Consider the following 12,784-nt stretch of genomic DNA (forward strand, 5'->3'; position numbering starts at 1 on the left):
AGTAGTAGTAGTAGTAGTAGCAGCAGCGTTAATAGTAGTAGTAGTAGTAGTAGTTTCAAGACACTTATTCATCAATTTTTGACTACTGCTTTGACCCTTTTATGGGACTGGCATTTCAGTGGGCATTTTTTTTATTGGATTTTTGTTGCCCTTGGCCAGTGTCCCTCCTACATAAAAAAAAAAAAAAGTAGTAGTAGTAGTAGTAGTAGTTAGGTGTGGAGGAGAGAGAGAGAGGAGAGAGAGAGAGAGAGAGAGAGAGAGAGAGAGAGAGAGAGAGAGAGAGAGAGAGAGAGAGAGAGACAAACAAGTGATTATCTTTTTCCGCTCTCTCTCTCTCTCTCTCTCTCTCTCTCTCTCTCTCTCTCTCTCTCTCTCTCTCTCTCTCTCTCTCTCTCTCTCTCTCCCCTTCCTCTCGCTTTATCTAGCTCTCTCTTTCTCTCTCTCTCTCTTCTACCCCCTTCCTCTCGCTTTATCTCTCTCTCTCTCTCTCTCTCTCTCTCTCTCTCTCTCTCTCTCCTCTCTCTCTCTCTCTCTCTCTCTCTGCTTCCAGATTAAAAAATGAGACATGTTTTCCTTTGTTTAGTGTTGCCTGTGTTGTGCCCGAAAGTGGTGTTGTAAATTTTTTGTACGCTGTACCTGTAATCATTCAGTGACCGCCCTGTGCGTGTGTTGCCGCGTCAGGAAAGGAGTGTTGCGTCTCCAGGTGAGTACTCCTCCTGCACAAACACACACACGCACCGCCACTGGCCACTCGTTTAGCAGTTAGGCTCTCTGTAAGTGCCACAGGAAGAGGCGTGCCTCACTCAAATTCAAGAAAGCGACGCTTAGAAAACACACTTGTACAGTGTGTGTGTGTGTGTGTGTGTGTGTGTGTGTGTGTGTGTGTGTGTGTGTGTGTGTGTGTGTGTGTGTGTGGGTGGGTGGGTGGGTGGGTGGGTGGGTGGGTGTGTGTGTTTAAGTCATTCACACGCACCCCCAGGAAATAAAATTAAAAAAAAGCTTAATTAAAGCCATGAAAAACAGATTTGCCAAAGATAATTTGGTGTAAAGATTAACAAACCTTAAGCGTCTGTTATGAGCACCAAACTTTTCTAATTAAGCTTTTTTCTTTTCTTTTTCTTTTTTTTTTTTTACTCGAGCATAAAATGAGAGTAATGGTCTAAAGATAAGCAATCATTGGCGATTTCATTAAACGGCATTTAATTTGCACCAAGAGAGAGAGAGAGAGAGAGAGAGAGAGAGAGAGAGAGAGAGAGAGAGAGAGAGAGAGAGAGAGAGAGAAACTTAAATTTACATATGCATTGTTTAATAAGTTTTAAAATTTTTCTTTTATCTGTCTTTGAAACTCTTCTCAAACCTTTTTTCCCATCCCATCCTTCTCTCCTTCTCTTTCTTTCCTTCCCTTCCCTTCCTAAATTCTTTCCTCCTTGCCCCATTCCTCTTTCCTTTTTTCCTTCCCATTCCTCCTTGTCCCAGTTCTTTCCTCCGTCCCCTTCCTTTCTTCTGCACTTTTTTCCTGTCTTTTCCTTCTTTTCTCCATTTTCTCTCTTCTCTGCACCTTTTCTCCCTCTTCCATTCATCTTTTCTCCATTTCCTCTCTTCTTTATTATTTTCTTGTATTTTCCCTCCTGTCTATATTATTTTCCTTTTCTATACCCTTTTCTTCCTATCTTCCCCTTTTTTCTTCATTCCCTTCTTTTCTTACGTCCTTTCTTCCCTGTCCCATCCTTCTTTCCTCCATTCCCTCCCATTTCCTCCTTCTCTGATCCCTCACACAAGCTTCTCTCATCTCCATCATCTGCCCTCATTGTCCTAAGTATTCCTTCCTTACCCATTTTCTTTCCTCCTAAACCTTTTTCATCCCTCTTTTCTTTCCTCCGTCAATTAGTCAGTTCAACTTTTCCTTAGTTTTTTTTTTCCCTTCCCTACTGATTTGTTTCCCCATCGCCAATTAGACACCACGGGAAAAATACATCGAGGGACACTTTTGTTCCCCATCAGCATCAGAGGAAGGAAGTAAATACCACTGATTGTAACAAAACATGACCTACTCTGCTCTCCTGGGACCGTCCTGGTGAGAGAGAGAGAGAGAGAGAGAGAGAGAGAGAGAGAGAGAGAGAGAGAGAGAGAGAGAGAGAGAGAGAGAGAGAGAGAGAGAGAGAGAGAGTGGGAGTGGTGGGGCTCGTGGGGAAGGGATGGAGATGGAGAGAATCGAAGTCAGTTTCCAGGGAGGTAATAGAGAAGGGGACTTTTTATGCAAGAGGGGCACTGGTCAAAGGCAACAAAATATATACCTATGAAAAGAAAGAGCCAAAAAAGTTTAACACAAATGAGAGAAGTGTCTTGAGACCTCGCTCTCGAAAGAATTCAATTTATAGGAAGGGGGAAATACAGAAGCAGGCAGGGAGTTCCAGAGTTTACCAGAAAAAGGGATGAAAGATTGAAAATACTGGTTAACTTTTGCATTAGAGAGGTGGACAGAATAGGGGTGAGCAAAAGTAGAAAGTCGTGTGCAACGAGGGCGCGGGAGGATGGAAGGCATGCAGTTAGCAAGATCAGAAGAACAGTTGACGAGAAAATAGCGATAGAAGATAGCAGGAGATGCGACATTGCGGGGAAGAGAGAGAGGCTGAAGACATTCAGTTAGAGGAGAGGAGCTGGTAAGACGAAAGGCTGGTCTGGTCTGGGGGGACAGTCTCGTTAGGGGGACAGTAACCTGATGTAGCGAGCAAACACGCGGTTCAAGATTGTCCCAGAAACGAGTAATCATTGGTGACCGTCCTTAGCTCGGGACAGGACCATCAGCTGGGCGGCGGCGGTAGTGGTGGCGACGGCGGTTGTGGTGGTAAGGTTATACGAAGAGGAAGAAAAGGAAGAGAAGTAAAAGGAAAAGCCAGAGGAGGAGAAAGAAAAATAGAAGAAGGCGCGAGAGAAGGAGATGAGGAGGAGGAGGAGGAGGAAAGCGCTATAGAAGAAAGAAGAGTAAGTAGAGAAGTAATGATGGGTGTTGGAGTGCCCTCTCTCTCTCTCTCTCTCTCTCTCTCTCTCTCTCTCTCTCTCTCTCTCTCTCTCTCTCTCTCTCTCTCTCTCTCTCTCAAGTGTGTCGGTGTGTAGTAAATATTTAAGAGAGTTCTTAAAGAAAATAGATCGCTGAGAGAGAAAAAAAGAATGTCAAACAAAGAGGACAAAGAAAAAAATCAATAACTTTGCTTCCTCCTTCCTTCCTTCTTTCATCCTTTCCTTCAGCATATTCCTCCATCACTTCTTCCTTCATATCTCCTCTCCTTTAACCCGTTTACTCCTCATCCCTTTTACATTTTTATCTCCTCCTTCCTCTTCCTCCTCCTTCTCCTCCTTGCCAAAATAACATTGCCTTCCTAATATCCTTCATCCCCCTACCCACCCCCCCAATATCCTCAGTATCCTTTTGTGTCCCACGCTTCCTAACCTCCCTGCCCCATCCTTCCCCTTCCTTCATCCTTCTCCATACACTCCGGCCTCGCTTCTTATAAACAGACGAAGACGAAGCCAAAGTCAAGAAGCCGAACACACACATACTTCCGAACGAGGGCAGTGGTGGTGGTGGTGGTGGTGGTTGTGTTTAGTGATTGAGAATATTGGTTTCAGGCAAGTTGGTTGTGTGTGTGGGGGAGAAAATACTTATATTAAGGTGAGCAGTGAGACAGGTATTGGTGCTTGGGTCGTGATGGTGGTGGTGCTTGTGGTGGTGATGGTGATGGCGGCTGTCTGTTCTCTTTGTGTTTTATTGTTTATTTATTTATTTATTTATTTATTCATGTCACTTGGCCCTTTTGTTTGCTTTGATTGTTACTATTGCATGTATTATGCATTAATCTATTTATTCGATAATAGTAGTAGTAGTAGTAGTAGTAACAGTAATATTAGTAGTAGTAGTAGTAGTAGTAGTAGTAGTAGTAGTAGTGCTAAAGCAATAACAGAGAGAGAGAGAGAGAGAGAGAGAGAGAGAGAGAGAGAGAGAGAGAGAGAGAGAGACCAGAGGAACCATGAATCTATCAACTTTCCACTCTCTCTCTCTCTCTCTCTCTCTCTCTCTCTCTCTCTCTCTCTCTTTATTCTTCCTACTATTTTTTTTCCTCTACTCCTCCTCTTCCTCCTCTTCCTTCTTTGCCTCTCTTCATACTCATCTTTCTCCTCCTCTTTATCTTCCTTTTCCTTCTCCTCGTCCTACTTCTCTTCCTCTTTTTCTTTCTCCTCGTCTTACTCTTCCTCTTCCTCTTCCTCCTCCTCCTCCTCCTCCTCTTCCTCCTTTTCCTTCTCCTCGTCCTACTCCTCCTCCTCCCCCTTTTTCCTTCTCCTCCTCTTTCTCCTCTTCCTCCTCCTTTTCCTTATCCTTCTCGTCTTACTCCTCCTCCGCTCTCACTTCTTTCTGCTTCCCCACTCTCTCTTTCTCATTTACGTTTGTGAGAGAGAGAGAGAGAGAGAGAGAGAGAGAGAGAGAGAGAGAGAGAGAGAGAGAGAAAGTATGGGCCAGTAGTTACTGTACAATAGGTGTCTTCAACACGAGAGAGAGAGACATGAGAGCAGGCACGGCTGGCAGCGAGGGGGCGCGCGGCGTTTGCCTGGGAACAAAATGGCGTTCCATCTCCCACTTGTCGCTACTCACAATATTGGTGCTCGATAAGGAGTGAGTGGCGGCCATCTTGCAAATCAATGAATTACAGATAATGTGGTATTTGAACGTTAACTAAAGAAATACTGAATTAACCTAAATACTATATTAGTGATGGTTTGCATTCTCTCTCTCTCTCTCTCTCTCTCTCTCTCTCTCTCTCTCTCTCTCTCTCTGCGTGTGTGGACATGTGGTTCTCCTACACGTTCTCATCGCAATACTCTTCCAGTAAATCTATGAACAAAAAAATATTTCTATAAAAAATATATTTTATGACAATATGAGTGTGTGTGTGTGTGTGTGTGTGTGTGTGTGTGTGTGTGTGTGTGTGAAGAGGCAAGGAAGTGTTTATTGGCGTTGCCTTACACACACTGTATTCACACTGTGCAGGTGTCTGACTCTGCCTCAGTGTGTCAGGCCGAAGCTGCCACACAGACGCTTGTTTTTCCTTTTTAAGGCTTCCTCTCATCACACCGTGACACCTGATGACTATTATACAGGCACTGCTGCCACTGATACTAGTGGTAGTGGTAGTAGTGGTGGTGGTACGAGTAGTAGTAGCAGTTGTAGTAGTAGTAGTAGTAGTAGTAGTAGTAGTAGTAGTAGTAGTAGTAGTAGTAGTAGTGGTGGTTGTAGTAGTAGTAGTACCAGAAGTAGTAATGGAGGTGGTGGTAGTAGTAGTAGTAGTAGTAGTAGTAGTAGTAGTAGTAGCAATGGTGGTGATAATAGCAGTAGTAGTAGTAGTAATGGTGGTAGTAGTGATAGTTCTAGTGGTGGTATTAGTAGTAGTAGCAGTAGTAGTAGTAGTAGTAGCAACGGTGGTAGTAGTAGTAGTAGTAGTAGTAGTAGTAGTAGTAGCAGCTGTAGTAATGGTGGTGGTAGTAGTACTAGTCTCTTCTAGACAGGGTGGAATCAAAAGCTTTTCGTCTCATCAACTCCTCTCCTCTAACTGACTGTCTTCAGTTTCTCTCTCACCGCTGCAATGTTGCATCTCTAGCTGTCTTCTACCGCTATTTTCATGCTAACTGCTCTTCTGATCTTGCTAACTGCATGCCTCCCCTCCTCCCGCGGCCTCGCTGCACAAGACTTTCTTCTTTTTCTCACCCCTATTCTGTCCACCTCTCTAACGCAAGAGTTAACCAGTATTCTCAATCATTCATCCCTTTCTCTGGTAAACTCTGGAACTCCCTGCCTGCTTTTGTATTTCCACCTTCCTATGACTTGAATTCCTTCAAGAAGGACGATTCAAGACACTTATCCTTCAATTTTTGGCTTCCACTTTGGACCCTTTTATGGGACTGGCATTTCAATGGGCATTTTTTTTTATTCGACTTTTGTTGCCCTTGGCCAGCGTCCTTCCTTCATAAAAAGTAGTAGTAGTAGTAGTAGTAGTAATGGTAGTGGTGCTAGTAGTAGCAGTACTAGTAGCAGCAGCAGTAGTATTAGTGGTAGTAGTAGTAATAGTAGTAGTAATAGCAGAAGTAGTCCCAATAGTCGCAGTAGTATTGACAGTAGTAGCAGTAGTAGAAGTACTCGTATTATTATTATTATTATTATTATTATTATTATTATTATTATTATTATGAGTAGTAGTAATAGAAGTAGTAGTAATAGAAGTAGTAGCAGTAATGGTGGTGGTGGTGGTGGTGGTGGTAGTAGTAGTAGTAGTAGCAGTAGAAATAGTAGTAGTAGTAGTAGCAGTAGTCGCAGTAGTATTAACAGTAGTAGCAGCAGTAGTAGTAGTAGTACTAGTATTAGTAGTAGTAGTAGTAGAAGCAGTCACAATCGTAGTAGTAGTAGTAGTAGTAGTAGTAGTAGTAGTAGCAGTAGTCGCAGTAGTATTAACAGTAACAGCAGTTGAAGTACTACTAGTATTAGTAGTAGTCATAATCGTAGTAGTAGTAGTAGTAGTAGTAGTAGTAGTTATAGCAGTAATAGTAGTAGTAGCAGTGATAATCGTAGTAGAAGAAGCAGCAATACTCGTAATAGTATTAGTAGTAGTAGTAGTAGTAGCAGTGATAATCGTAGTAGTAGTAGAAGTAGCAGTAATACTCGTAATAGTATTAGTAGTAGTAGTAGCAGTGATAATCGTAGTAGTAGTAGAAGTAGCAGTAATAATCGTAATAGTATTAGTAGTAGCAGTATTAGTAGTAGTAGTAGCAGGCCATGGCGGCAGAAAAGAGTGTTCTTTGTGTGAGTTTGTTTGTCCTTTGTAGTGAAAGAGGAAAGAGTGTTGCGGTAAGTAACAGTGATGGTGTTGGTGACAATGCACACTCATGTCGGCAGCCACACACACACACAATTTTGAAGGAGGGAAACAGACAACAGTGGGTGACGGCAAGCAGCCTTAGCGGGTCGCGTGACGTTGCTGCGAGCGTGGCGGAGAGGGAGATGACAGGAAGCAAGGGGCAGGTAGAGGAGGAGGAGGAGGAGGTAACGACAACAACTACTATTACTACTACTATTACTACTGCTACTACTACTACTACTACTACTATTATTTCTACCACAGTTACTACTATTTCTGCTACTGCTACTGGTGCTGCTGCTCCTCCTCCTCCTCCTCCTCCTCCTCCTCCTCCTCCTCCTCCTCCTCCTCCTACTACTACTACTACTACTACTAATAATAATAATAATAATAATAATAAAAATAATAATAATAGATTTACTACTATTAGGAGGAGGATACACGGGTGGAGGATGGAGAGAGAGAGAGAGAGAGAGAGAGAGAGAGAGAGAGAGAGAGCAGGCAAACAACTGTGTGTGTGTGTGTGTGTGTGTGTTATAACAAGACAAGTGGCATTAAAAAGCACGTAATTTACTGACAAGCATTGCACGACAACATTACTGCGGTGATTAAAAGTACTCCTGTAAAATGCAACGTGGCATCATACAAGCCAGGCAGGAGGGCAGCGAGGCCCAGCGACCTTGAAAACAGCTGACTGACTCACAAGAGAGAGAGAGAGAGAGAGAGAGGGAGAGAGAGAGAGAGAGAGAGTGCACTGTAAGATTTTTTATTTATTTCTGTGAATAAATTACGGTATCCATGAATAGTATTTTTATCTGTAATCCTACACACACACACACACACACACACACACACTAATAATAATAATAATGATAATAATAATAATAATAATAATAATAATAATAATAATAATAATAAATAAAAATAAAAATACAAAAAAATATGAATCAAGGAATGACGGTAAAGCGGACAGGGAGGCTTGCAAGGAAGTAGTAGTTGTAGTAGTAGTAGTAGCAGTAGTAGTAGTAGTAGTAGTAGTAGTAGTAGTAGTAAGTCAAAATAGTAGTATGAGTAGTCGTAACAATAATAATAATAGTCGTAGTAGTACTAGTAGAAGTAGTAGTAGTAACAGTTATCGAAATAGTAGTAGTAGTAGTAGTAGTAGTAGTAGTAGTAGTAGAACTAATATTAGTATTAATAGTAGAAGTAGAAGTAGAACGAGTATTAGTATTAGTAGTATTAGTAGTAGTAGCAGCAGTAGTAACAGAAGTAATTGTAGTGGCACTGGTAATTGTAGTAGTAGTAGTAGTAGTAGTAGTAGCATTTAGGTAGAGCGAGTGTGAGGTGCGGTTCACACCAGCCAGTCACTGTCACCGCCGTCCGTGACGTCATGAGTGGGGGGAGGGAGCGAGGAGAGCAGCTCCTGTGTGGGCGGCGGAAAGGGGAAAGGAGCGTGAGGCGGGTGGGGACCAGGAGTGGATGGTGGGTGGGGGGCGGGAAGGGGAGGATGGCAGGCGGGGAGCTGGAAGGAGTGGGTTGCTGGTAGGGGCCTGGCAGGAGTGGGTGGCGAATGGTGGTTAGGAAGGAGTGGGTTGAAGGGAGGGGAGGAAGGAGTGGGAGGGGGTAAGGGCAGGAAGGCGTGCTGGCAGGTAGTGGCCGTGAAGGGGCTGCTGGCTGGTGGGCGGCCAGTAGCTGCTGCTGGCGGAAGTGGGAAGGAGTGGCTGGCGGGTGGTGGGGAGGGAGAGATTGGGGGGATAGGAGGCGTCTCGGACTTACACAACAAGATGGCGTCCTGTCTGAGATGGTGGCAAGTGTAGTTTCCCGGCCAGCGGCATTATGGATCTTATAAAACAGGGGGGAGATCTTTCTGTACACAACATGCACTTGTACACAACACACGTGTGGCTGTACACCTGGCGGCTACTCAACACACCTGGTACACTACTGGTAGCACACTTCAGGGAGGGCTTGGCCAATCCTGGTTATCTTGACCACCACTAAGTCTATGAGGAGGAACACAATGCGATACACACGCGCACCACACAAGATACGCCGCCACACTGGCTGCAGGCTGAGCGGCGTCCCTTTGGCTCAGTGTTTCCAGGCCGTTCGGTACTTGAGCGACACACAAAAGTCTATTTAATATACAGGGACTTGTTCAACCAACGAACACACTCATATCCACCAAAAAAATAAATAAAATAAATAAAATAAAATAAATAAATAAATAAATAAAATTAATTAAATAATTAAATTATACTAAATTATTAAAATTACTATTGCTTCTACTCTTACTACTACTATTACTGCTACTACTACTACTATTGTGTGTGTGTGATATTATTGATAGCAATCATAATAACAATATAACAACAATTACTACTACTACTATTATTACTACTATTACTACTACTATTACAAATATAAATGCTACTACTGCAACTGTTTTTGCAACAATTCTTAAGGCATTAATATTAATATTCACATAGTAGTAGTAGCAACAGTAGTAGTAGTAGTAGTAGTAGTAGTAGTAGTAGTAGTAGTTGTAGTAGTAGTAGTAGTAGTAGTGAGAAATCATGAATACTACCTCTACCACTACCACTACTACTACTACTACTACCACACAGGCATGCTTATGAAGGTCGTGAACAGTTCCATCTGGTACAAAGTTAGCTGTGATGCGAGCAATGGCGCGTCACCTTGGTGGATCCCTGTCAAAGTGTCTTCTGAATTGTCTTTGCACTTCTTTGACATTTTCGTGCCTCCAGTAACACTTTATGACATGTTCTTTCTTCAAAGCTTAGTCTTACTTCTGCCATTATTATTTTGGCCAACTGTTTCTGAAAAAAAAAAAAAGAAATTATAGCGAGTCAAACAGTGAGTACATTTTTGGATGACTCTCTCTCTCTCTCTCTCTCTCTCTCTCTCTCTCTCTCTCTCTCTCTCTCTCTGTTTATACAGATAGATACAGATAGATAGATGTACACAGATACAGACTTGTGCTTGTGGAGTATAAATGTAAGAGCATGAAGCACAGTGTGTCTCTCCCCACAGGCACCTCCCGCCTCGCGCCCTTCCTTCCTCCCGTCTCCCGGAGTGTACACACCTGCACTCTTGAGGTGAGTACACTTACTCTTTTCTTTCCTTGTAATTGTTTTCACTGTGTTTTCTACTGCACACACTCAGAAAGTAGAAAATGAGGCACTAACGAGGCAAGACTATATACCACAAAGACTGGACACAATCTGTCTATCTACCTGTCTACCTATCTGTCTCTGTCTGTCTGCATCCACATCTGTCCGCCTGTCTATATCCTCACCGAAACAGAGGGCGGAGCTTACGGTTTAGGAAGCTCTCTGTTCAACTGATTTTTGGGTCTTGTCGAGTTGATTACTGTTTGAGAAATGTGTGGGTTTTGGAGCCTTTTGTGTGAAACATCTATATACTTAATAGGGAGGCAAATACTGAACATGTCATGAACTTTATCAAGGAGTCTTTTCAAGCTGGAGTCCACGTCCTGTGAAACGAGGGGAGACCACTCCACTGTGTACTGGTGGGCATCTTTTCCGCCAAAGAAATCATTGCCAAAAATGCGTACGGTCCACGCACGCACGCACGCACGCACGCACGCACAAACACACACACACACACACACATACACACACACACACACACACACACAAACACACACATATGTTTAAATGTCTCTCAAACAGCTGGCATTTCAAAAAGAATTGTGGGTAATGTAACAAGTGAAGCAGTGGGTGACACGCAGTGTACTTCACGCTGCCCACATCTCATGCACTGCCTTCCTACATGGGCATCTACATGGCCGTCTTTTTAACAAAAGCAACAAGACGGCAAAATAAAATTCTTCGCTGTACATTTTCCGTAAAGAGTCTGCATCCAAAGCTTCCTCAGCCTTCAGTATTTGCAGGCTTCCCTTCATTCATAAGTACTTCACATTGTTATTAATACATCAAAATCTTGGACATAATGCAATATTCAAATTGGCAGAAAATGTTTCTCACACGAGAAGTAACAACGTTAACCTTATTTGTGCAATACTGACAACAATATTATTCACAAACAGTGTGACAAGTTGGACCAAAACTGTTGTGAACAGTTTGCCTCTTGATAGACAAAGTTCTTCTTACAACTGATAAAATGTTCAAACAAACAACAGGTTAAAAAGTAACCACTTCATCAACAAAAGCTGTGATTTTGATGCTATTTATTGCAGTCATCGCATTTGTTGCTGTTATCATTATTACTTTTATTATTATTATTATTATTATTATTATTATTATGTTGATTATGTTGTTGTTGTTGTTGTTGTTGGTATTTATTGTTGTTGTTGCCCTAGTTACCAGTATTAGTTATTAATTATGTTTATTAATGCTAGTTACTATTATTTGTTACTAATAATATTCTTATTGGTATTATTATTATTATTATTATTGTTGCTGTTGTTGTTGTTGTTGTTGTTGTTGCTGTTGTTGTTGGTGTAGTTATTAGTATTATTGTTATCACTACTCTTGTTGTTATTGTTATCATCATCATTATTTTATTATTATTAAGTTAGTGTGAGACACTTGTATTAGTGTTTATCTTCTCTGTAGCGGCCGCTGTACAATACAATTCATTATGTTGTTGTACATTATAATTTGTTTGCACTCCTGCCCTCTGCTCTACTGTACAATACACCGTCAGAGAGCCTCGGCTCACGTGACTGTGTATTGTATGTACACCTTGAAATACTTTATACAGGTTTGCTTACTTGATTACTTACTTAATTACTTACTTACTTGCACACACACACACACACACACACACACACACACACACACACACACAGTCAAGTCTTGCCTCGTGTTGTCTTGTCAAATGGTTTGGACACAACACACGTGCCATGCCGTGTGCCATAGTGTCTCTTACTCCCATCCACCTCTTTGTCTTGTCCCCACATCCCGGTGCTCAGGCCGGCCACTTCAAGGCTCAACTCCCTCCCTCCCGCACTGAGCCTTGCAAACCACGTCTCTCCTGCCCTGCTCCTCACTTGGGAAATTTCTTTGCAGGCTGCTGGCGAGAAGAACTGTGTCCCAAGCCCTCCACCATGGCCGCCGCTCCGAAAGTTTGCGTCCGTCGCGCGAAGCTCATCTTCCTGATGGAGAACGCAGGCAAGGACGTCTTGACCTTCGTGTTGAAGCGCGGCGCGCTGAACGCCCCCGCCACGCCGCCAGGCCAGTCCCTCATTGACTACCTTGACAACCTCCCTCAAGGCTCGACAGCCAACTATGGCAGGATGAGTAACAAACAAAAGAAAGCAGCACTGAACCACAGTTCAGTGCTGCTTATCCTCTGACGTGACTACTTTATTCATTATTTTTTGTATCATCAGCGAACTTAGATACTTTACAGGTGAGGTCCTCATCGATATCATTAACGTAAATAAGGAAAAGAACAGGGCCGAGCACAGATCCCTGTGGTACACCACTTAAAACTTCTCGCCAGTTTGAAAATGTACCATTTAAAACAACGCGCTGCTTTCTCTCAGACAGCCAGTCTGAGACAGCCAATTGAGAAGTTTTCCATTTATACCATATGACTTCAATTTAGCTAGTAGCCGGAACTTTGTCAAAAGCTTCTTGAAAATCTAGATACACTAAATCTACTGCCTTTGTTTCGTCGTAAATGGTGAAAATATCATTAAAGAAATCAAGAAGATTAGTTACACAAGAACGTCTGTTTCGGAAGCCATGCTGTGAGTCATTGATTAAATCATTTATATGTAGATAGTTCACTACATTGTTGCAATTTACTGTTTTCATCAGTTCACATACTACAGATGTAAGGCTGATAGGGATGTAGTAGGAAGAAGAGGA

General features: G+C 42.5%; 1 protein-coding gene and 1 long non-coding RNA gene across 16 annotated transcripts in view; one reads left to right on the forward strand and one right to left on the reverse strand.

Annotated features, from left to right (window-relative positions):
• Positions 1-12,784, reverse strand: part of LOC135099158 (ran-specific GTPase-activating protein-like) — a 72,539-nt gene that overhangs the window by 9,180 nt on the left and 50,575 nt on the right. For 13 of the 15 annotated variants that reach the window (XR_010267733.1, XR_010267730.1, XR_010267731.1 and 10 more), the window contains one exon: positions 8,833-9,739. The gene's annotated coding sequence lies outside the window, so the exon portion shown is untranslated. Of the gene's footprint in view, positions 1-8,832; positions 9,740-11,958; positions 12,064-12,784 lie in introns of all 15 variants that reach the window. The other 2 variants (XM_064001610.1, XM_064001611.1) reach the window with 2 other exon arrangements.
• On the forward strand, positions 9,973-12,290 carry LOC135099159 (uncharacterized). The gene is made up of 2 exons (XR_010267734.1): positions 9,973-10,018; positions 11,978-12,290. It is a non-coding gene; the product is annotated as an uncharacterized LOC135099159 (long non-coding RNA).

This window comes from Scylla paramamosain, unplaced genomic scaffold, assembly GCF_035594125.1.
Source record: "Scylla paramamosain isolate STU-SP2022 unplaced genomic scaffold, ASM3559412v1 Contig108, whole genome shotgun sequence".
In the NCBI taxonomy this organism is placed as follows: domain Eukaryota; kingdom Metazoa; phylum Arthropoda; class Malacostraca; order Decapoda; family Portunidae; genus Scylla; species Scylla paramamosain.